Here is a 23,536-nt window from a genome sequence, read left to right as displayed (position 1 = left end):
GAAAGGTATGTGAACAGAGTTCACATTAAAAAATGCAAATGTCCCCACGTATATAAAAATATGCTCAACCTCACACAGAGTAAAAAAAGTTACAGCTATACTGAGATCCTTTTTCTCACCTACCTGATGAGCAAAAATCCAAATGTTCGACAATGTGCCAATGGCAATGCTGTGAGGATAGAGGGGTTCTCACACGCTGCTGGTGAAACGCAGAGACGGACAAGCACCGTGGAGGAGCACCTGGCAATACCTAGCAAACTCGCCCTCTGACCCAGCAACCCCACGTCTAGGATTGCATGGCACAGACACACAGATGGGGAAATGCAATGCCATAGGAATGTGTCTCTTCACTGCAGCACTATTTGTGACGGCAAAACCTGGACACGACGGAAGTGGCCATGAATAGGGCGCTGGTTAAATCGACGACGCTGCATCGACCCCAGATAGAATGCCATACAGCTATGAAAGGAAGTAAGATATATTAGGATTACATATACACAAGATGTGTGTGTGTGCGTGCTTAAGATACAGTTCCGTGAAAAAGGCAAGGTGCTAACTGCCGTGCAGAGTTTGCTACCTTTTGTGCAATAAGGAGGCACGGGGTATCCCCCAGTTGTCTGGGACCCGGCCCTGGGGTGATTAGAGCAGGCAGCTAGTGGCCCAGAGTGTGAGAGCCTCATAGAGGAGCTGGGCGGGGGCTCTGGATGGGTTCATTCGTATTTGAAAGGCGTGCTCATGGGTGAGTTCTTTACTACCCTTAGAAGCTGGCCAGTCCTGGCAAGGGCAGTCCCTCCAGGGTCTGCGAGGCCCCAGATGCCAAAGCACCAGGACACAGGAAAAAAAGGCCTGGCTAATACACCTCCTTGGCCTCTCGGCTACACTTGACCCAGCTTCTTGAACCTCCCTTGTCCCCCGCCCTCTATAACTCTTCATCCCTCTGACTCTCCTCCCACCACCCTGCCTATCCCTCCTCAGGGTCTGTCCTGATCTCTACTCCGAGGACACCTGGCTAGAGGATCTTTTTCTCATGCTGCTTGGCTCCTTGGGAAGACTCATCCAGGCCCATGGCTTCAGTTGCCACTTGGATGCTGATCAGTCCCAAACCTCGATTTCTATCCAGACCTCTCCCTTGAGCTCAAGACCCTATAGCCAACTGCCTATGAGATGTCTGCACCTGAGTATCTCACTTGGAATCAGATCAAATCCAAAAGCAAATTGATCTTGTCCTCTACCCCACCCCCGCCCCTCCTCCTACAGTGCCTGTGTTTTATGAATGGGCACCACAATCCATCTGGGACTCGGGCCAAGAACCTGGGAGCTGTCCTCCCTCCTCCCAAATAGTAATCAAGACCAAGACCAAACATCTTCTGTCTCTCCTCTTCTCCAACCCCCCGCCCTTTACTCCCACTCACCCCCATTCCCGCTGCTCTGGTTTGGACAATCTTCATCTCTGACTTGTATTATTGTAGCAGGCTCTAGATCAGTCAGGGTCCAGTGAGGAGACAGAAACCACACCAGTTACTTTAACAGAGGAAATTCAATGTATTTCGGAATGTAAGGAATTGCCAGCTCCATATAAAGTTATCTAGATAACCGAGCTGGTAAAGAGAGAACTCTAAGGCCACAGTTCTTAAATGTTAGAACTGCCTGGAGGACTTGCTAAAACACAGCCGGCTGAGCCTGACCCTGGGCCTCGGACTGGTCTGGGATGGGCCTAGAACTCTGCATCTCTAACAAGTTCCCAGCTGATGCTGACGCTGCTGGTCCAAGGCCCACACTGACACTCAGGGCTCTAAGGTACCACAGGAGTGACATCTGCAGGACCCTGCCCCCAGAGTCAGGGGACAGAGACTCTGCACCAGCTGCCTGGCACGGACGTTTCTGATGAAACTGGTCTGGCAAGTGTTAAGAGAACTACAAACTGGATCAGCCTCTGCTACAGGAAGACGTGCTGCAGCTGCCGCCGCCCCAGTAAGTAACACGCGACAGCCTGCAAGTCCCTTGCTCGTAAGGTGACCAACCCGGCTGGGAAGGGGTCCCCTGGAGGCAGGCGTTCCAATGTTAAAAGTCCTGGGCAGACCGCAACGAGTGGCTCACCCTCCTTCTGCCGTCACCTAGCAAGAGCCTAACGTGGCACCATCTGGCAAAGCGGGCCGCAGCACAGAGCGGGGCCCGGGGGCGCGGCTGGGAGCTGAGACCACAGCGGCTGCTGGCTCCTCCTGGTCTCCCTCCTCCACCAGCCAACCCCGGGTCTGCCACCAAGAGGAGCTTTATAAATCGGTAGAACTGATCATTCCAGGCTCTGGACAAAAGTTTTTCAATACTGACTGATATTGTGATTTACAATAAATAGCTATTTGGTCTTCGTGCCCTTTCCTGGCACAGAGCTCCTAAAACCCTTAGTTTCCCAGGTCATAGCGCCATAAAGGCAAAGGGTCCTTTTTCAACTTTTTAATGCAGCATAAAAGCCTCTTCAGAGTTATCGTCAGCTGCAGCCTAGTCTCATCTCCTTCCCTGAACTTGATCATCTGGAAATACAGAAATCTTTAGTGTCCTTTTTATTCACAATTAGCCCCTTTCAATCACCGGGGGCTTTTGGAAAGCCCGGGCATCGTAAGGGTGGGGCTGGTTACCAAGGGAACCCACCTGTGACTGGAGGGCGGGAAACTTCAGACCCACCGCGCACACCCTGGGCTGGAGAATGACTCGGGCACGGAGGGCCGTAGATTTAATCCACCGCGCCTACATAACGAAGCCCGGTAAAAACCTCGTAGGGGTTTGGGGAGCCTCGGGGCTGGTGACCGGAAGGAAGTTTCCGCCCCTCCCCCCATGCCTTGTGCTATGCATCTCTTCCACCTGGCCGTCCCCGAGTTGTATCCGTTCATAACGAACCGGTAATCTAGCACGGGAACCCCCAATCTGTAGCCACGTTGGACAGATTGTGGGTAACCCGTGAACGCACTACTTGCAATGGGCATCTGGGAAGGGGGTGGGGCGTCTTGTGGGACTGAGCCCTTAACCTGTGGGATCTGATGCTGGCGCCAGGTACTGTCAGAATTGGATTGCATCACGGGACACCCAGTCGGTGTCGGCAGAATTGGAGAATTTCTTGGTGTGGGAAAAACCCGCACACCTTGGTGAGCAGAACCGAAGTACCGAGAGCAGAGTGGTGAGCAGAGAAAGACGCAGAGTTCTTCCTTTTCGCTGCCTATCGGCCGCCCATCGGGATGAGCTTTCAGCTTGTTAATGCTGCACAAAAGCCTCTTCAAAGTTACCTTCTCCTGAGCTTGATGTTTGGGAAGTACATGTATCTTTAGTTCTCCTAAAGCAAATCATATTCTCAAGTTGCTATGCTTTGAATATATTATTCCCTCATCTGGATAAAAAAGCACATAAACTCCCTTTTTCAGAGAAAAATAATAAGAACGAAATATGTGCTTCCCCTTTAAGAATGAAAGTTTGCTTTTTCAGTCGGTAACGTGCTAGCTGGATGTGAAGGCCAAAGAAAATCTCAAAGCAAGTGTATTTTTGAATTCCACAGTATTTACTGTTCTTCAGCTTCTGACACCCGAGGAGAAAAAAAAATACGAACACTCCTAGTGCTAATGAAACTTGTTAGTTTTTCTTTCCTGTTAAAGATATTTTTACTTGAATTCTTTTCAAGACTTGAAACGTTTTTAGATAAATTCCATAACCGAAAAGCAATGGTTGGTTTGGAAATTAGAGATGGTTTGTAAAAATCATGTCAGATGATTTAAAAGATTCAGCGATGGTTTTCAAAGCTTATTCTTCAACTCAAAGGCTCTAAGTTCTTTATGTGGTTATGTGGTTAAGAGTGATTTTGCTTTTTTTTCCTCTCTACTGCAATACTTTTTTAAAAAATTAATCAAGCGGTTTCTGACCAGTCTTGTCTGGTTTTTCTCCAGCATAAATTTCTTTGTGAAGACTTCCAAGGCAAACTCGCGGCTCCTTACAGGATCCCACTAGAATCAATACCTTCTCCCTCCAGCAAGCTGAATTAGAACTGTTGGCATGGTTGTCCTTCCATTCTGCTGATCCCTTTTTGGGGCAGTAATTGTGGGTTTTGGTCTTCGGACTCCACCTTTTCGGAACGATCTCTTTCCTGTGGCAGACACGCATCGAATAGTTGTTGAGTGACTGCAACAGCATTTTTGATAAAACTGAGTTCCAATGCTGCCTCGGCCAGCCCTCCTTTGCCCATGGGCACATTTACGGTTACCTGAGTCCCAGCTGACTCGCGGGCAGAAGGCAGAGTGCAGTGGGCATGGTGAGCACTCTGGAGTCAGCCTGCTCTGCCTGGCAGCTGCCCATTGTGTGACTGGGCAAGTGACTGAACAGCGCTGGGCCCGCCTTCCTTTCCTACAAAATGGGGATGTAACGTTACTCAACGGAACCAAAAGGGGGTCCGCCCTCCCGATGCATAGCAAAGCCAAACACTGGACATCGATGGTTCTGATGGAGAAATCGAAGCCATTTTATTTGCAGGGTGCCAAGCAAGGAGAATGAGAAGTTGGCAGTTAAACCTCAAAATCTCCTGATGACTTTTAATCAAGGGTTTTTAAAGGCACAGACTGAGGGGTTGGGGTGACAAGCTGGTGTGCGGAAGTGCCTACGTGCAGGTTTTGACTGGAGAGCTTTGCAACTTGGCCATTTAAGGTAAGAGGCCTCAGCGCCGGGCCTTCTTGGACAAAGGGCACTTTGCTTCTGAAAGGGTTCCGTGTTCGAGTTCGGTTACTGTCTCAGTCCTTTGGTTGGGGTGGGGTAGGGTGAGACTTTGGTTTCCGGGGTAACTGAAGGTCAAAGTTCTCTCCTTTGTGCGTGCTTCTGCTGCATGATTTGTGGTTTTGGTCTGTTGTCTCTAAAAAGGCAACTCAGGATCTTCTTAGAAATAGGACAGGGCCATTTGAGCTGGTTCTGTGGTCACAGTAATGACAGTTCCTACCTCAGACGTCGCAGTGAGGATTAGATGACGTGATGCACGTTAAGTCCAGAGCACGGTGCTTGAGACTTTACACAGAACTTCAGTGTTTGCTGTTGAAGTTATTTTCTTTGAAGTATGGTAGGCGGTACTCACTTCATAGTGCTGTTTTAAGGACCAGAAATAGTCTGTTCAGTGACTAACAGTGATCTGCCAGGTAGCAAGCACGCCTTCTCGTCTACTGCAGCTGTTTCGAGGCAGCTCTGTCTCCTAATACACCCAGCTGACCAGCTGGCTCTGCTACTTCTTTGTATCATCCAGAAAAAAAAAAAAGTTCTCCAAAAGCCACGCCCCCTCCTCTCTGACTCTTACTGTAAAGTCACTTGAAAACCACAGCAGATTTTCCCAGGCCTTGGGGTCAACCCACAGGGGAAAGAGCTAATCAGGTGGATCAGACTGCTGGCCTTGGGCTTCTTAGTCACAAATGCCACTTGCAGGCGCGACAAGACAGGGCCCTCCTCTAGGTTTGCGGTCCTCCTGGTTGCAGTCCTGCTTCCCACGGCCCTCTCCCCGAGGGCCTCGGCAGTGACGCATGGGTCACCCCGTGGCCTGCCTCAGCTTGCTCACTCTACGGGAGGCCTGAATGTCAGTCATGGCCGGTGACTCAGAGGCCTAGGTCTCCACCCCACAACCTCACTGCCAGTCAGGACACTATATCGGAACAAGGCACAGTCCATGTTCTGCCACATTTACAGACATCAGCCAGCGGACTGACAATAAAGTGGCCATGCCATCTACTCTGTGAAACCGGAAAGGTCCCAGACTCTGTCATGCTGGTCAATCCAGCACGCACCTCGTATGAAAGGTCCACTGGAAACAGATGCCATGATCGATACCAGCCATGGGTCAGCTAATCTTGTCAGGGTCAGGTGGCAGGAACCCCCATTCGGGGGGGTGGGGTCGGGCGGGGAGGGGTACAGGGTCCACAGACTCTAGGGCAGGGGTGCCACGGCAAAGAGCGGAGGCTCTTTGGCTCCTGGGACTTGAATCCGCATTAGTTTGTCTACTCAGTCTACACCTTGACCTTCACTCATTTCACCAAAGAAAAAGCCGTTCTAACACACCTGTTACGCTAATTAAAAGACCCTCTGTGTTGCCCGGAAAGTCAATGAATGCTGGTAACAGCCACCTCTGAAGCCTGGCTCTCTACTAAGTCTTTCAAATAATAACTAACCCGACTGCGTGCTGTGGATTCAAACAAAACACCTACATATATCCGTCTATCGCCATCAGCGGAAGTATCTTTTTTCCTTGATTTCAGATCTCTTGGAAATAATCTTTTTTCTTTTAAAATTAAAAAAAAAAGATATACCCATGGTTTATACTGCAAACACCCCCTACACACACTCCCTGCCCATTCTCAACCTCAAGCTGAGCTCTGCTCCTCAGAATGTGTGGAAGTGTCGTAAAGTAAGAGGCAAAGCTCCCTCTTCCTAGACTACTGTAGAGCCTGGATTTTACCATTAGGGAAAGAAAAAGGAAGTGGTGATGAAGGATGAAACTTTTTTTTTTCTTGAAAGTAGAAAGATTCAGAGGTGACGTGACATAGCAGATTCGAGGAACTAAAAAAGAAATCCAATATGGCAGGCAGGCCGTTTTTTAAATTGAGATATAATTCACGTGCCATAAAATTCACTGTTTTTAAGTATATAATTCAGTAGTTTTCAGGATATTCACGATGTTATGCAACCATCACCACGTTTAAATTCCAGAACGTTTTCATCGCCCCCAAAACAAACCCCATACCCAGTAGCAATCACTCCCCACCCTCTCTGCCCCCAGGCTCCGGCAACCACTAATCTACTTTCCATCTCTATGGATTTGCCTATTTGGGACATTTCATATAAATAAAATGATACGATATTCGTCATTTTATGTCTAAATCCTTTCGCTGAGTGTAATGTTTTCAAGGTTCATCCATGTTACAGCATGTAGCAGAATTTTACTCCTCTTTATGGCTGAATAATATTGCGTTTTATGAAAATAACATTTTGTTTATCCATTCACCAGTTGATGGACATCTGGGTTGTTTCCACTTTTTGATTTTTATTTTTTAACACCTATAGCACCTGGTTTTCCTAGGTGGTCTCCCATCCAAGTACTAACAGGCCCGACCCTGCTTAGCTTCCAAGATCAGACGAGATCGGGCACGTTCAGGGTGGCGTGGCCGTAGACTCCACTTTTTGGTTTTTATGAATAATGCTGCTATGAACATTCGGGTACAAGTTTATGTGTAAACGCATATCTTCAGGTCTGTTTGGCACACGCCTAGAAATGGAATTGCTGGGTTAAGTAGGAACTCTGTGCTTAACTTGTTGAAGGACAGGAATGTCGTTCCAGGGCAGCACTGAAGGCCAGCGAGAGAAGAAGTCTGTATCAGTTTGCTGGGGCTAACGAAACACCGCAGCCTGGGTGGCTAAAGAACAAATTTATTTCCTCACAGTTCTGGAGGCTGAAAGTCCAAGATCAAGGTGCCAGCAGGTCTGCTTTCTCCTGAGGCCTCTCTCCTTGGCTTGAAGACGGCCACCTTCTCACTGTGTCCCCGCAAGGCCTCTTCTCTGTGTTCGTGTGCCCTTGGTGTCTCTTCCTCTTCTCACGAGGGCTCCAGTCCTGTTTGATTTCGGCCCCACTCTTTTGATCTCATTTAATCTTAATAACCTCCTAAAAGCTCTATCTTCCAATTCAGCCACGTCGGGGGTTAGGCTTCAATCTATGAGTTTGTGGGCCACACAGTTCAGTCCAAGAGGTGAGTAGGGACCAGAACCAGAGCATCAATGGCCTTGGGCACATGTCTGGGGAGGGGGGCATTCTTCACCCACTCGCCCCCAATGTCTCTCGGGAACTGACTCCATGGAGAGTCCCCTTTCTCTCCGTTAGCTTCCAGACAAGACTAAGCACTGAGCACAGCTCAACGGTGCATCTCTCAAGGTTGTCTGGGTAAGAGTGGACTCAGTGGGAATCATTAGAGAGAGGTTGCCTGGGCAGCAAACATGCCTGAGAGGAATGCATGCAAATTAGATACAAATGAGCGGCCTATTTGGCTTCCTTCTTTAGGTCAGCTGACAGGGCTTTTGGAAAGAAGAGTCTAAGCCTGAACAGAGCGGTCCATTAATTCTTGCTTTCGACAAATCTGAGGGCCTGTTGTGCCAGGGACTGTTCCAGGCTCTGGGGCCCTTGCAGGGTTTATGTTCTAGGCCTGCACTGTTGGCTGTTAGGTACATGCAGTGTTCGAACTGAGATATGGTAAAGAATAAAATACACACCAGATTTCAAAGACTCAACATAAAATATCTCATTAATAATTTTTACATTGAATGAATGCTGAAATGATCATATTTTTGATATACTGGATTAAATAAAATATATTTTATTAAAATTAATTCTATCTATTTCTTTTTACTTTTTTTTTAAAATGAGACTCCCAGAAAATTTGAAATCACATATGCGACTCATATCTGTGGCTCACATTCTATTTCTCTTGGACTATGCTGTTCCAGGGGCTCGACCTGGAGACCCTGTCTGATCCAGCTCACTCCAGTGCAATCAGAGGGGACCTTTACCTAGACTGCCGTTCACAAGGATTAGGGGGTTTGGAGCAAATGCCTCTAGCTGATGGTGCCTGTTTTAAATGTGTTGCAAGGACAGAAATAGATGGGAAAGGGAGGAAAAGAAAGACAGGAGATCGGCACACAGCTGGGGAGACTGGGGAGGGACACGAAGAGTGCTTGGCTACCTGAGGGCCAACTTCTAACTTGTCCTCTGTGGGACGCAGAATAACGGTCCCCAAAGATGTGCATGTTCTAATCCCGGGAACCTGTCAATATAATATCTTACATGGCAGAAAGGACTTTGCGCGTGTGATCAGATTAAGGATTCTGAGATGAGGACGTTATCCTGGATTATCCAAGTGGACCCGATGCAATCACAGGTCCTTATAGATGAGAGAGGGAGGCAGGAAAGCCAGAGAAGAAGATGTGACCATGGAGGCAGAGGTCGGAGTGATGCCACTGCTGACTCTAAAGATGTAGAGGGGACCACGAGGCAAGAAACACAGGTGGCCTCTAGGAGCCGGAAAAGGCAAAGAAGTTCCAGAAGGAACGCAGCCCTGCAAAACCTTGATTTTAGCTCAGTGAGACCCATTTCTGATTTCTGTCCTCCCAAACTATTAAGATAATACGTTCGTGTTGTTCTAAGCACTAAGTTTGCAGGATTGTGTTACAGCAGCAACAAGAAACTAATACGCTCCCTTGCCTGCTGGATATTTCTTTGAGTCTCATCCCTCACTAGTTGAGAGGGCCACTTCCTTCTAAGCGGTCGTGGGGAACGCCCTGGATTGGGTCTCCCATCTGCCCTGTAGGTCTGTGGACAAGTCCCTTTTCCTCTCCGTAAGGCTGGGGACAAGGAGACTGGGAAAACTGTGTGGACTTCTAGTGAAGAGGAATGGCATATTTGTCTGCACCGGGAGTCAGCATAGATGCCATTACTAAAATTAGGACAAAACAAGTGCCAACGAATTGAATAGTTGTTCAGCAGTCTGAGTCATTTACACAAGCCATCTCATATAATTCTGAGAACAGCCCCATGAGTTAGATAACTGTTATTATTCTGTTTTCAATCTAAGGAAACTAAGGTCAGAGAGGTTTCATAACTTGCCCACAGTCACTAAGACAATAAAATGTGAGCCAAGAGTCAAACCTTGGTTTACAGACCACTGAGAGGCCCTCTTCGCTGAAGGGAGAGATCTGACCAGTGGGAGGGATCCATAAGTTTCATTCATTTATTGATCTCAGAAATAGTTGGGCCCCTGTGCCTGGCATTCGGGGTATAGTGGTGACCAGCTCAGGCCAGATTTTTGCAGCATGGGAGTCATATTCTATTAAAAGGACATCGACGACTGAGAAGTAAGCCAATTAGGAGAAAACGATGAAGAACATTAAGCGGGTGAGATGAGAGGGAGCAGATGGGACTGAGAGGCAGCTCTTCGAAGCAACACGTGGTTAGGAACCCGAGAGCCTGCTGCCCTCCATCATGCTTCCTCTCTTTTTCCTTGGTAATGCCCTGAGTACAGGCCCCTCTCGTCATCTCAGATCCTCTCACCGCTACCATTCTCTGTGCTGTGTTTTGCTCCACCCGACTCCTACCTGCCTCCATCCTTCTCAAACTGTAACCCCTGTAAACCTTTGACTGAATGTTTCCTCCAATTCTTACCTTATCTAAAGCCAACTCGTTTCCTGAAGATAATTGCCACAATCCTAACTGAAGGTTCTTCATTCCCCCCCATTTGCCAAACAGCTCAGGTTCCAAAGGAAGAGCGAGGTAGTCAAGATACGCTGTGAAAACAAATGAGCCTGAATCCCAGCGGTTCACCCAAACAAAGGAAGAGACTCACTCACGTGCCACGTCCAACCGCGGTCGGCGGGGCTCTACTCCATGTCTTCTTTCATGGACCCAAGCTCTTCACTCATGCGGCAGCCTCTGAAGCATTGCCAGTCTCCTGGCAGGGGGAAAAGACACACGGACAGCCATGAGCTGGCTCTTGAAGCTTCCACTCAGAAGAGCTGTGCGTCACTTGTGTTCACATTTCATTGGCTAAAGCGAGTAATATGGCCAAGCTCGCTATCAATCAGGGAATCTTTCAGGACAGACAGCAAATATTGTGAACGACGCTACAATCTGCCATCCTTGGCACCCCAGTGCTGTCTCCAGACATTATTATTCCTTCTCCATACTCGTATGTTTTTTAGAAATTCTGCTTCCCATGGACACACCCCTAGAATAACATGTAGACCCTTTTCTTCTAGCTCATCACAGTCGCCCCCTATATCAGATCCTTTAGTGTTCTAGAGCTTCTAAACCTGTCACTTTTCTCGGTCCCACAAAAGCTACCCTCTTCCAAGGCGCCATCATCCCTCGCCTGAACTACTGCTGTAGTCACCCTCCAAATCTTGCTCGACAATTAATTCGGGACTCACTCAACAACCAGAGTAATCATGTCACACTACTAAATCCTTCTGTAGTTTCCCACTGGCCTTCAGGGAGGGTCTAAAATCCTCACCCTTCCCGAGAATATGCTTTCCCAGTAGGCGTCTGTTTGCTGCCTCCCGCCCTACAGTCGTCCCCTTCACGCCACAGCCCAGTCACTGGGCTTCATCGTTGGCAGTGAACTGACATTTACTTCAGGGCTTTCGCAGCAGGGTCTGTTGGCCTGCAAGTCCCTCTCCCCGCCCCCTCCGCCCACCTTTTCATCTATCAGGTCTCAACTTCCTCACGGAAGCCCTCAGATCCCGCAGCGCCCCCTACTGCCCCTTCTGGAACGCGCACCATTTCTGTCTGCGCATGCTCAGTGCCTCTCCTGCCCGCCCAGACTCGTAGCTGCCCGAAGGGCAGGGACTGTCCCTTCCCCTGCGACGTGCCCAATACAGTGATCGTGCTCGGTAACTATTTTTTCCATGAGAGAATATATTTGTCATACCTAAAGACGGGGGAAGGAATAAAGGTTAATAGGTGTTATGATCTATGACCGAATTAGCCTCCTGACTTAATCAATTTAGACATTTGCACCACCTCTGAATCGCTTAGTCCTAAGCTCATGGAACACCGTGCCCTTCCCACATTTCCCTCTGTTTCCAGACCTCATAAAATGCCTCCCTCCCCCACATCTACTGCAGGAAGTCTAGTTTCATGCCCGATAGGGTGCTGCTTCCCTCTCCGCTCTCCCTAACTCCTGCTGCTCTCACCTCTCCCCCAGCCCTCCTTCTCAGCATGGCCCGCAGAGCTTCTAAACCAAGTCGTCTGGAAAAGATGGGAGCGTCACCAAGGCGTTGCCTATCCTCAGAGCCGTTCCTCAACAGAAGGACTTGAATGACACCCTGAAAAAAGAAATATCATCGTGGGTGAGTGAGACACATCCTAGGCCTGGGCTGTTAAGTCTGTCTGCCAAACCTGGCTGTGCTATGGGTGTGACGTGAACAGCTTCAGAAAGGCCTCGTGTCAAATCATAGTTCCTCTCTCTAGGCCCTAGAAGATGGTGTCTGAAGTTACGGCACTGGAGACAACGTTCATCTGCTCCGGCCGCTGTGATAAAGTACCACAGACTCAGGGGCTTCGGCAATGACGGAAATTCGTTTTCTCACAGTTCTGGAGGCTAGATAGCCAAGACCGACGTGTGGGCAGGTCTGGCTCCTGGGGTCGCTCTCCACAGCTGGCAGACGGCTGCCTTCTTGCCTCTGTGCATACGCATCCCTGGTGTCTCAGTGTGTGCAAACTTCCTCTTCTTCTAAGGACAGCGGTCAGACTGAATTAGGGTCCACCCTAACAACCTCGTCTTAACTCAATCACCTCTTTAAAGGCCCTATTTCCAAGTACAGTCATTTTCGGGTACTGAGGGTTAGGGCTTCAACATATGAATTTGGGGGTGGAGGTAGGGAGAGACTCAATTCAGTCCATAACAGAGACATCCTTTGGTTTTAATGCATTACCGGCCCTTCAGGGTTCTCTGAATAAGAGCAGTAACTGTTGGATGAATGTGTAAATGAATTTGTTGTCCATGAAAGATAGGGACAAGATGTAATTAATTTTAAAATGAATAGCTACAATTAATTATATGGAGATTAGCTCTCTAATTCAAGGAAGGAGAGCAGAGGAGGCTTGGGGGGCCAGATACCTGGGCCATCCCCTCGGTGGTTACACTCTTAAAGGAGAGACAGTATGCCTTAAATGTACCTTGCAGACCAAAAACAAGAAAGCATGAACTCAGAAAAGTGAAGAGATCTGAAGACTCATCACTTGTCCTGGGATTATCTGCATAAAGCCTGGGTGTTAATAGGCTATTTTCATAGAAGAAAAATCCTAGGACTCAAGCAAAGTGAGTAAAGATCAGAGACCTATACATAAAATTCCAGAACCTCAAGACAATCCCTCAGTTGGTACTGTTTTTAACCTCCCTCTCCCCCTCGCCCCAAAAAGACTGTGGGAATCTATGTTTCTCTGACTCTGTAATGAGAAAAATTTCCCCTGAGAATTCCTAACAATAAATCCATATCCCTATGGGTTTAGAGCCTAAATCTGTACCATCTGTGTAGCCTGAGAGACCTCCAGACAAAATTTTAGAGTGGTCCCAAGTCGGCTAGTCTCACAAGTCCATGGCATAAGCAAACACTAACTCTATCCAGGAAAATGCATTTTAAACCCAGGCTTTAAAGAATTTCCATAGATAAAAATCCCAAGGAACATGAGTTCCACAAACCACAAAAGCAGAAGCAATAAACTTCAGCCTCAAACTCACCAATGGTATTGAAATTATAAGGTACAGAATATAAAATAAATATATTACATTTTAAAAACGTTAAAGATGGAGCTTAAGAAATACATAAGGAAAAACAGACTATCGAGATTGGCAAGGAAGATTTGAACAACAACAACAAAAAACCTAGAAATAACATAAGTGAGAAATTTAAAACCCAGTGGACAAATTAAATAGATTTTACCACAACTGAAAGGAGAAGAAACTGGAACATGTACATATTTGAAGAAATTACACAGCATAAGAAAAAAGGCAAAAATTAAGAACAATGGGTTAAGAAATATGGAACAAAGTGGGAAGGTCCGACATACATCTAATTTGTGTTTACAGAAGCAAGATAACAGAAGGGGAGAAGCGCATTTAAAGAGACAATATCTAAGCATTTTTCAGAAGTGATGAGCCTCTTCCTCAAATTCAGGAAAGTCTATGAATCTCAAGCGGAATATTTAAAAATAGATCCACATGAGACATATAGTAAACCCTAGCACACACATTAAAGAGAAAATCATTAAAACAGAGCCAGAAATGTTTTCGACAACTTTACTGTGGTATCATTTACATACCATAAAAGTCATCTGTTTTAGTGGTTCAATTATTTTTAGTAAATTCACAGAGTTGGGCAACCATCGCCATGCCACAGTTCTATTTTTAGAAGTGTGACGCAAGCCAGAAGATAGTGGAATGAGCTACTAAAAGAACTGAGAGTGAGAAATGAATAACTGTCATGCTAGAATAGTGTGCCCAGCAAAACTATCTTTCGAGAGCAAAAATAAGATTATTGTATAGACACACCAAAAACTAGAAACTGATTCCCAAGATACCCTCTTCCAAAGAACTTCTAAAGGACATGCTTCAGGAAGAAGGAAGGTAATCCTGGAATAAAGGTCTGAAACGCAAAAAGAAATGACGAGGGAATAATAAGGAAATCAAAGGGAAGGTCAACACGGATGCGCTCTGTCAAAAATATCGCGACGATGTCGAATTTCGATGTTAAAAAAAGAACTACAATCTCGAACGACTTATAAGTGGAGAGGATTTTGTTAAATACACGTGATAACACTTTTGGGGTAACCACTAAAAGAAGAGAATCTAAGCTTAAGAACACACTCTGTAACTGGGGGTTAGGATTTCAACATATCTTTTGGGGGGACTTGATTCGACCCCTAACAACTAGTAGAAAAATGTAGACTACCTTTTGACTTTGGGGTGAATAAAAATTCTTAAACATAGAAAACATAAACCATATAGCGAAAATGAGATGGATTTGACTAGATTAAAATTAAATATTTCTTCCAAACAAAGATATGATTGAAAAATTAACTAAAGAGTGACAAGCTGGGAGAAGGTATTTTCAGCTTCAAAAAAAAGAGTGATTAATATTTAGAATATACAACAAAATCCCACAAACATTTAAAAATAGGAAACCCAACAGAAAAAAAAATGGGCAAAGTATAGGCAATTAACATCAAAGGAAATCCAGATGGCTAAGAAGTCTGAAAAGACGCTCAGCCTCATTCATAATCAGTTAGGAAATTAAACATGTTAGTTTAAATCCATCAGAGTGGCCAAAATTAGAAGGTCAGAGAGGAACCAATATTAGCGAAGACATGTAGGATTTGTAAGGGACATGCATCTCTGGTCGGTATAATTCAACAATATGTAGCCTATGATCCAGCAGTCCCAATCTAAGGTATGCAATCCAAGAAAAATGCACAAGTCCAAGGTCGCTGATTAAAGTATTGTTTGCAGTAGCAAAGAATTCAAGGCAATGTTGGTCTTCATTAGTAGGTGAATAATTAAGGACAGTGAATTAGTAAACTGGAGTGCTATGCAGCAATCAGGAGCAATGAACCACATTATTAAAAAACAACATGTAATGCTCTTAAAACAATATTCAACAAAAAAAGTGAAAATAGAAATTTATTTTATACCATGTTTGTAAATTTAAAACATACACATCTACAAAAATGCACATATACAAAAACATATATGATATATAATATATATATAATAAACATAGTGTGCAGACAGAGCTGCCTCTGCCTTAAAGCTAATCCGCCATCTTGACTCCTAGGTGAGCCCAGACCCTGGCCCCCAACACTGGGTCAGTTTTTGTGTGAGAACGTATACAAAAACTCTGTGTTCTTCCTCTAGAGTGAGATGCCCTAGACATTACCTGCCTCTTAACCAGCTCTGGAGCCAGAGCCTCTCAGCACCTGGCGGTCCCCTTCCCCATAGACTAAACATACGTTCCTTTTCCAGCGCATAGACTCACTGCTTTAACTATAAAACACAGAGCTGGGGGATGGAAAACACGGAGGATGTCCACCACGACTTGCTGCTGCCCAAAACACATCTCCCATGTAAGTTCCTTTAACAAACTCTTAATGTAATGTTGGAGCTGTCAGCCTCTTTCTTCAGTCTCCCAGGCTGGGATATCTTACATAACACAGAGAAATATAGATATGTCTATATTCCTATATATCTCTTAGAAATATAAACATATCCAAGAACCATAAATTGAATACATTAGAAAGTATGTATACGAGATAGAGGAAGAAATACAAGTGGAACTGGGGATATGGGGGAAAAACAACATAAGTGAATAGATGTATAGAAACTATTGCTAATAGTGTGTCAGAATGAGATGACGTAGCATAATCAGCTCTCAGAAAAGGAAGGAAAAAAAAAGAAGAAATGAAGGAAAAGAAATACCAAGGAAATGTTAAGAAAAGGAAGCGTTAAAAGCAAAACTCATTATGAAAGACGACAAAGGATACTTTATACTGATAAAAAAATAATTCACTGACATGTTAGTATCATAAACCCTTATGTGCCTAACAACATAGCTTCAAACAAATATAAAGCAAAAACTAATACAGCGAAAAGGAAAAATGGACATATCCTCACTCCTAATGGGATACTTCATACACCTTCCAGAAGCCAACAGATCAAACAGAAATATATATATATATATATATATATATATATAGAGAGAGAGAGAGAGAGAGAGAGAGAGAGAGAGAGAGAGAGATAGTAGAGAAGAATTAGATAAAATACTTGTATATTCAGACCTCCGATCCCAAAAACTAGAATCCACATTCTTTAAAAACACATACAGAACATTTCTAAAACAAAACGAAAAAAGCCACCACACACTAGGTCAAAAGGAAAGCTCGACAAATTCCTAAGACTTTATATCATTCAGAATATGTTCATTGAATATAATTAGAAATCAACTACAAAAAGATAATCAAGGAAGAATCCATGTACATATTCAAAAACACATTTCTAAATAATGTGAGGGTTCAAGGAAATTGAAATTACATTCATTGGACACAATTACCACAAAGTGACCCTCTGGTGCAGTCTCTGTGGGGGAAATGAACGACACTGAAAGCACCACATATCAAAAACTGGGGTATCCAGAATAACAAAATAAAAACTAAAACTGAGGGGGAAAGAATAAATCGACAATCAAAGCAGAATTTAATGAAATTAAATAACCCCCTCCAAAAAAATAAGAAGAGATTACCAATAAAACAAAAAGCTGGGATTTTTTTTAAAAAAAAGATGACTAAAACTATAAAATTTTCAGCAAGTTTGATCCAGAAAGATTAGAGAAGGAACAAATAAACATCAGGAAAGCCAAAGGAAACATAATTTCAGATAGAAATGAGTCATAAGAAATAATACATATAATGTTATGCCAGTGAATCTGAAATCCTATATAAAATAGATAATTGTTGTAGGCAAAAACAAATTACAAAAAATTATTCCAGGAGAAAGTAATTAATTTGAATAAACCATAGCCACAGAAGTTAAAACTGTAATCAAAGACCTACCAGAAAGGCAGCAAGCATGGATGATCTTACAGCCAGCTTCTACCAAATGTTCAAAGAACAGATAACTCCAATATATCACAAACCAGTCCTGACGGCAGAAAAAGTAGATGCTTTCCCCCAAACCATGGAACAGGGCTAGCACTCCCTAATGTCGAAACTGGGCAAGGAGAACACAAGAAAGAAAACCATGGGCCAATTCCATTCATGAAAACAAATGCAAAACACCCCTAAGTAAAATATTATTAAATCCAGCAATGGTGGGAGAAGGAGGGAGGTTCCACATGAACAGATCAAGGCAGAAAAAACATCTGATCACATCGACGAATGTGTGAAAAGGGTCTGATTAAAGAAGTCAACACCTGGCAAAACCTTTTAGCAAATTAGGACTAGAACTTGATAAAGAACTTCTCTACCAGAGCGCCCTTGCGCAGCCAGCCAGCCAGCGTGCGGCGTCGCCAGGCCCCAGTGGCCCCATGAGACCCCCACCCAGGGGCGGACCCCGCATTACTTCCCCTGAGACAGGTGGCGCGACAAGGAGCGGTGGCTGGGGATCCAGTGGAAGGAGTCCAACACCGGCTAGCTCACCTGCCGGCACCCTAGAGGCTCCCGGGTCTTCAGCCACTACACGGGGCAGGATGCCTCGAACCCCTTTGTGGCACTCCACACCCACAGGGGCCTTGCGAGGAAGCGCATGAAGTCTCTCAGTCCAAGAGCTGTCCTGAGCCGCCCAGCGTCGAGCCCGGTGACAGTAAAGAGCTGACCGCTGAGTTCCGGGAGCTGCGGGCCACAGAGGAACAGATGGACGGGGCTCACGACGGCCAACTCTGTCTTCTTCCTGCTTCAGAAAACGTCCTGCTATGGGATGTTGCTGCCTGGCTCACTCTTTGGGTCTTTGGGACGTCCTTCGTGCCCTTCCTCCTTTGTGCAGTGCTGCTGGGTGCAGTTCAGGCCGGGGCTGGGAGCTGCAGCACGACTCTGGGCACCCGTCTTCAGCGCCCCTACATGGGACCACCTGGACACCATCCTATTCGGCCACCTGAAGAGGGCCCCTGTCAGCTGGTGGAACCGCACGCACCTCCAGCACCAAGCCAAGCCCAACTGCTTGCACGAAGACCCAGACATCAACATGCACCCCTTCCTCTTTGCCTTAGGTCAGATCCTCCATGTGGAGCTTGGGAAACAGAAGAAGAAGCTACCAAACCCCAGCACAAGTGCTTCTTCCCTGGGCCCCGGGCCTGCTGCCTCTCCGCTTTGCGTGGTGTATTTTCTATTTTGTTACCCAGCGAAAGAAGCGGGAGTGGGGACTCCGCCTGGATGATCACCTTCTACGTCCCCATCCTCCTCGTTTATGTGCCATGTTGGGAGCGAGAGGCCTCCTGGGCCTTTTCTTCATGGTCAGGTTCCTGGAAAGCAACTTCTCTATGTGGGTGACTGTATCCCCATGCACACTGGAACACGGGCTGGGTCTTTACCCAGCTCCAGGCAACATGCAGTGACCACTGGTCTGCTGTCGGTGACTGGTTTGGTGACATCTCAACTTCCAGACTGAGCACCATCTTTTCCCCATGATGCCTTAACACGATTACCACAAAGTGACCCCCTGGTGCAGTCCCTGTGTGCCAGGCATGGCAGAGAGTGCCAGCCCGAGCTGTGCTCTCAGCCTTCACTGACATTGTTCCCTCATGAGGGAGTCTGGGCAACTCTGGCTGGATGCCTATCTTCACCCCAACAACCCCCATGCTGGAATAGGGGCCTCTGGAGCCGAAGCAGGGAGGAGCCTGAGGGACGAGGCCACTACAATTCTAATACTCAGAGGGAGTGGGTTTGAGACGATGAAGGCTTTGACTCAAACCCCTCCCCTTTATCTCCTAGGCAGATCTAGGACCCAAAGAGGGTGAGGGAACAGCAAGCCCCCTGGAAGAAAGGATGGAGCTGCTGAGGCAGGAATGTTGTTTCCCTTCTCTAATCTGTCTGATGCAGATGGTCGGTGAACAAAGATGGAGTCAGGAGGGTGTTACGAGCCCAGAAATCAGGAAGATTTAGCACTAAAATTCCACCCAGGAAAGGGGTGAGCTCATCCTTCCAGCCCACTTCTCATGCCTTCTCCACCCCTGCTTGCCAACTTCAGAACTCGCAGGCTGGAGGGAGAGAGGGCAGCTGGGCCTTCTGAGCTAGAGGTAGAAAGGAAGCGTTAGAGCTGAGAATTCTGAGGCTTGGCAAAATGCAGGGCCTGGAGCTCAGCTCCCTCTGGGCTGGGTGTGACTTATGTCTGCCTCAGGCTCCCGAAGAAGGAATTTCTCTACTTTTAGAAGCAGGCAGGGCAAAGGCCACGACATGGTATTAGAGACATCTGGCCCTGAGGGATGCTGGCACTACTGATTTTGGTCTCATGTTCCACCCAGGGTACCTAGGGAGCATTAGGTCCTAGGTCTTGCCAAAATGGCCAGCAGAGAGAACTGCTGGCCATTAAAAATCCCTTCAGCTTTTGATTCACTTCTGTAACCAGCACCCAAGAAACAAAACACTCCTAGGACAAGGATTCCACCTCTTGATCCACAAGCAAGTAGCAGATGGGGCAACTTCTCCTAGGAAACAAATGGATGCTCCTAATGCTTTCTCTTTGCTTTGCTACCTATAATTCCAAGTTAATATAACAGCAGGGAACACAAGTGACCGAGCTAGGAGACACCGGTCATGAGGAAAATGCAAATTTCAGTCATAAAGAATATAAAGGTTGTAAGAAATTTTCTATAACCTGAATTCTGTTATAGCATAACTTTTGAGCAGGAGCAATAGGGTGAAAAGTAATCACTTCACAGTTCTAAACCGGAAATAGAAAGAAAAAAACACAGACATTTGTCTGTCAACTCTGTTCAAGTGTTTTTCTCTGCTGGAGACCAAGTAGGAATTTCAGATAATCTCTTAAGCATACTGGAATGCGATTTTTTAATCTCCTGGTTTTTAAAAGATAAAAACGGTTCGACCCATCTCTAGAGAGCAAACATAGCAATGTGCCCCGGGAGTCTCACTCCAGGTCTTGTCATCAGCATTCACACCCTCGTCCCTCCCCGAACCCCAGCCTTTCAGTCCAGGTGACTATTCTCCTGTTCAGCAACATCTCCTGTAAGTGTACTGAGCATTCGCAACATTGGGAGGAGGAAACGTCAAACTAGAAGGACAAAGTGCAGCCATAGGAGACTTCGCATTGAGTTTTGAGAGAGAGTGGCAATCAGAGAGATGAAGAATGTAGGGATGGGAGTGGAGGCACCACCTATGGAAAGGTGTCTTGGTTTCTTAGAGGTTTGTCCAAAGACAAAAAGATTTGAAAAACAAACCAATGGGGAGAAGAGGTTGCAGAAGAGTTCAGATCATTTTCATTAGGGCAGAACCTGATTTAAAACAGCCTGGGTAGGAAAATTAGAAGCAGAATTGAAAAGTTCTATTTTCATTGGCTTCCTCTCTCCAGAATAGGTGCTGATCCTTTCCCATCCTTCTGTTCCCTGCTGCCTAAGGCTTGGGTGTGGTGTCACCAGCCTGTCAAGCTACCTGGCATTGGGCCCAGGCTGCCTGATCGGAGCAAACCAAGTGAAGCTTATTGAGCCAAGTCCAGATCCTTGAAGCACCTCAACCACTGTGGCCTTCTCTCCGTAGCCTAGACCCATGCGGTCTCACGTGTCCAAAAAAGGGACATACCAGCGACAAAAGGTTCAGACTCTTAGAACGGCAATGTGAGTGATCTCAAAACCAATGACAGATGAGAAGCAGGCTTAGATAGGACAAGTCACCTCTGGTCACAGAATGTGGCAGAACTAACATTTGAACTCACTTTCTAAACACTCCAACTTCTATGTTCGTCTTTGTTAGTTTCATCTTCCAACCACTTAACTGGAGGCATTTTCTTTAGTTAGCCCCATATTGGTGTCCTTTTTGTATGGGCCAATTTTGTGACCACATCCCAATGAAGTAAAGCTGAAAAATAAAGTGAATTTTGACCAAAAAAAAAAAAAAGAAAAAGAAAAAAAGAACCTCTACTAGAAATCTAATGAAACCTTAGGGTTATTCCTTTAAAAGTCTAGAATAACACAAAGATTGTCCATTACCATCACTATCATCCAACATTGCATTGAACTCTTAGCCAAAGGGAGAGGGGTGAGGAATGAGTGCTAAAGATTGAAAGCCTAAACTGTCTTGTTGTTGTTGTTGTTGTTGTTGTTGTTGTTGTTGTTTTTCTGGCAGCAGGATCATCTAGCTAGAAAAGTATGTCAAGCTATTCTAGAACAAGTAAGAGTGAGTTCAACAAGGTAGCCAGGTTCATGATCAGCATTAAAAGCACAGCAGTAACTAATTAGGAAAAAAAAAAATCCCAGCCACAAATAAATAAAAACAGCAACATCCCAGTGAGCAAACCAGAGAAAACATGTACAAGATATCCTAGAAGAAAATTATATTTATGTCCAAGGACAGAAGACTCAATATTTTTATGGAACTGACAAATTCCATCTCATACCTCCCCATTCCTGTTGTAAGGCCCAGCCGGTTGACCACCAGCCCAGGTCCCTTTCCTCACCCAAGTCTAGGCATCTGCTTGAACACTACTTGTTCTGCTGCCCACCTGCTCCTTTGACTTGAATCACCCCCATAAGCAATCAGTAAACAGAGTAATGATGTTAGCATAGTACAAGCATGTTGGTTAATAAGCAGTTTTCTCAAGGAAGTTAAAGTTTTGAAGCAACAGAGGGGCCAGCTTTTTCACAGTTAAAGGAGCTGCTTTCTTAATCAAAGATCTTAAGGGGGAAAGCTGCATATCTACAGAACCGTCTTCCTTTACATTCGGGGGCTGGTTTAGCGACTTCAAAGATCACGAGGCTTGCTACGATGTTATGGGTCAAAGCTGCATTTAAATGCAGGTGAAGAAACTGCAACATATTCTCCCATATGAAAACAACAGATTTATGAAGAAGACTACACGTTGGGTCAGATTTTTAATTGTGATGAAAATGGTCTCCATTAGAAGTTAATATCTCTACATCAGCATCTCCAAGGAGGATGCACAAGCCCCAGCCTTTAAGATTGCAAAGAAGGGACTGAAGATGTTGCTAAGTGTAAACGCCCATGGAAATTTAACTGTGTTAGTAATTTCTGTTAGAATGGTTACTGGTTTTGAGTGCTCTGATTATAAAGTTGCATATGTTTTGAGCAATCTGTCCCTAATTCTACTCTTCCCATGTGGATAAAAAAGGAGTGTGTAACAAATCTAACCATAAGAAACCTCACAGGGTGGTCTGATCACAAATTCCTAACTGGGCAGGTAATGGTGGGTAGTCATGCCCCAGACCTGTGACTTCTCTAGTAAAAGGTTATCTTTGCCTTAAGCCAGCCCTGTCCATTGTTTCTGTGCATCTAGGTTAACACACCTTTGAATTGCCTTTTTCAGACCCCTCAGAAGAGTTAACCACCCTTGGGAGAGCACTTAAAGCAGAACTGCCTGTACTCAGAATGAAGGGGGCTCCGTCTTCCAACGAGCAATCTTGATAGGTCCAGAGTTTTCCTGACAGGTAGCCAGGAGCCCAGGTACCCACTTCCGCCTAAGAGTGGAACAACTTCCCAAGGACCTATGGGATAGTTCTCTAGCATTAGGGCACCAGAGCCCACCAGAGTTTCTCTCTTCTCTCCTCCCTCCAAACCCCCAGACCACGCAAGAGAGACCAAGAGAGGCCAAGTGAAAAGACCCAGAATTTTACCACTTACAAGTTTACAGACCTTGAGCAAGTCACTGAACCACTGCAGGAGGACTCAGTTTCTTCATTCTTTAAATGAAACAGCATTTTTTAAAAATCGTGATTATTGGTTTGTTGGTTTGTTTTTGCCTTGCCATTTATAATTCTCGACCTGGACTTCACTTTCCTATGCGTCATCTGTAAAATGGAGCCTTTGCGAAGATTTAATGATACCATGTGTGCAAAGCACAAGATGTACATTAAGCGCCCCCAAATTAAAGTTCCTATTATGGGAAGCAGGGGATTCTAGAGGGTAGGAGAAGTTCTGACTGTGGAGGCAGAAGAACCCAGAGCTGGTGGGGAAAGCAATCGTGGCTGTGATATCCCCAGGGCCAGTAATTGCATCCTATCAGCCCGGTCTTCCTCGCAGAGGCCTCAGCATTAGCCCGACCCCCTAACTTGCTGGAGCCACCAACTGGCTTCCCAAAGCCTGCCTTTGGGGTCGCCCTCCGTGCAGCGCGGGTCCGAGAGCGAACTACATTTCCCGGCGTGCACCTCGGGTTGAGGCCCCAAGGGACCGTCCAGCAGCAGGGACCGCGTCCCGTCACGTTAGAGGCTCCGGGCAGTAACCATCCGCGCAGCTTATACTTTTAGCTTTGCGAAGAGCGTCAGT

General features: G+C 45.9%; 2 pseudogenes; one reads left to right on the top strand and one right to left on the bottom strand.

Annotated features, from left to right (window-relative positions):
* Positions 1 to 7,056: 7,056 nt before the first annotated feature.
* On the bottom strand, positions 7,057 to 7,174 carry LOC120596833 (uncharacterized; annotated as a pseudogene).
* Positions 7,175 to 15,622: 8,448 nt separating this feature from the next.
* On the top strand, positions 15,623 to 20,802 carry LOC120596677 (acyl-CoA (8-3)-desaturase-like; annotated as a pseudogene).
* Positions 20,803 to 23,536: the final 2,734 nt, after the last annotated feature.

The sequence above is a fragment of the Pteropus medius genome, unplaced genomic scaffold (assembly GCF_902729225.1).
Source record: "Pteropus medius unplaced genomic scaffold, Ma_sr-lr_union100, whole genome shotgun sequence".
NCBI lineage: Eukaryota > Metazoa > Chordata > Mammalia > Chiroptera > Pteropodidae > Pteropus > Pteropus medius.
This window is presented reverse-complemented; position numbering and strand designations above follow the sequence as displayed.